We start from the raw sequence: 2,454 nt of genomic DNA, 5'->3' as shown, positions 1-2,454 counted from the left end.
TAATATTATTATTATTATTATCATTATTATTATTATTATTATTATCATTATTATCATTATTATTATTATCATTATTATTATTATTATTATTATTATTATTATTATTGAGTAAGAGAGCAGTGCATGCCATCAAAGTGACACTGGAGTAAAATATACGAAGCTCATTATACCCATCATGACTACCCGTCTGATAATGGTACACCAGGCACGTGCATCACAACCACATGTGCGCCACATGGTGACCTCATATCAAGATAAACAGTGCATGACCCCGCAGGTGGAGCCCAGTTAGAATTTTCTTCAGGTTGAGTAAGCCCATCCCGCTCAAAAGGTCTCTGAATAAAGTTTGCTTAAGGATGTTGAGCAAAACACCAATGTTTCCAAAGGTGAATTATCCAAATCCCAAAAGAATTCCTCTCAACACATGGCTATGATGCTCCCCCACGACTTCTGCTCATGATCAGAAATGCACATATTGTCAGCCACCAAGGGACATGCACAACTGGTTAAAGTCAAACAACTAACAAGCAAATCTGTAGTATTAAGCAGAATATTTGCTGTAGCCCATCTTTTATACCAAGACAAAACAATTATTATTTTTATTATTATTATTATTATTATTATTATTATTATTATTATTATTATTATTATTATTATTATCAACGAGCTTCACAATGGCTTCTCAACGCAGTTTCGTTTATCTGCTAAATATAGCAGCCAAAATCTTGGCCAAATCACATCCTTACTTGCCTTAAAAAAAAAAAAGTGAAGGTCACATTTGACAAAGCAATGGATAGTCTCAGATGCGTTTCAAGACAAGCCAAGATGGCGACAGTTACCGTCGGACCAAATTTGATCGAAAAATCTGCTTGATTAAAGCTGATCTGGCTCTGAAAATAAACCATAATGATGAGAAAGAGAAAGATGACTATCCTCATCATAATCATCACCAGCAACAGCAGCAGTAGCCGCAGCAGCAGCTGACCTAGCATAAAACATGATGAAAATCATCATTATGATTATCATTTTTGTAACTTTCGTCTTCATCATCATCATTAACAGCAACTTCACCCCGCCCCACTTCGTTACCATCATTATAAACGCTTCCGTCATCAACAAAGAACAGACACTTTTTCCACTTTCGGTTTAGTGCTAACCAACCTCTTCAAGATCTACTTCAAGATGAAGAAGAGTGGAGTGAAGGAGGTGTTCCCCCTGCAGGACAGTTTTGGAACCTTATGCCCAATTAATATTTTGTATTAGAAAAAAAAATTATTTTTTTAATTTTAAATTAAAAAATCAAATATGTAGCTTCTTCAACTGTGTTTGACCGAGAAGAAATTCTCTCTCCTTTAATGGTAAATTCATCACCAGAGGCAAACCGCGCAAATAAAGATCATTACTATTATTATTATTATTATTATTATTATTATTATTATTATTATTATTATTGTTGTTGTTATTATTATTAATTCTTAAGGTGGCGAGCTGGTACAATCGTTAGCACGCTGGACGAAATGCTTAGCTGTATTTCGCCCGTCGCTGCATTGCCTTTCATCCTTTCGGGGTCGATAAATTAAGTACCAGTTACGTACAAGGATCGATGCAATCGATTAACCCTCTCCTCTCCCCCCCCCCCCCCAAAAAAAAAAATTCAAGCCTTGTGCCTATAATAGAAAGGCAACCAGATGCAATCTCTCACACCGACCCAATATTGTCCTTCAGAAAATAAGCAATCACATCAGACAGAAGCTTTTTTAGGTGCAATCCCATAGTCATACGTCAAGTACAGGAGTCCATGATAATGACTGACGCCTTTCAGTTTCAATTTCTGGCCTTGTGCCTGTCTTAGAAACTATCATTGTGTTTTGCCTTTTTCTTTCACAAGAAGATATGTAACTCGAAAGTATTCAAGATCAATGATACCAGAATCGTGAGGATGCTCCACGCGCATGCGTCTGTATAAGCATGTGCTATCTTTCTGGTCTTTTTAGTAGTTTGAATTCTATCAGAAGATTTACACACTGAAGTTTCTCGTTACCGAACGTCCGGCGAACAAGAAGAAAAACCATGTTACGTTAGACTGTTACAATAGAATTGACTTGGGTTACATGCACGTGGTTAAGGAGTTGCTTAATCTTCTGTGAGTCTAGTGGAATATTAGAGCAGGCTAGATTAATTTATCCAGTAAAAAAATTATATTTAGATTCATGGTCAAGTTTGTGCAGAGTTCACATGGTGTAATCGGTAGAGCAACCGCCAAGCAAGCTGTATACTCTTTTATTCTTTTACTTGTTTCAGTCATTTTGACTGCGGCCATGCTGGAGCACTGCCTTTAGTCGAGCAAATCTATCCTAGGACTTATTCTTTGTAAGCCTAGTACTTATTCTATCGGTCTCTTTTGCCGATACATACATACATATATATATATATATATATATATATATATATATA

Source organism: Octopus bimaculoides, chromosome 3 (assembly GCF_001194135.2).
Source record: "Octopus bimaculoides isolate UCB-OBI-ISO-001 chromosome 3, ASM119413v2, whole genome shotgun sequence".
In the NCBI taxonomy this organism is placed as follows: domain Eukaryota; kingdom Metazoa; phylum Mollusca; class Cephalopoda; order Octopoda; family Octopodidae; genus Octopus; species Octopus bimaculoides.
The sequence above is the reverse complement of the archived record's forward strand: the minus strand, read 5'-3'. Positions refer to the sequence as shown.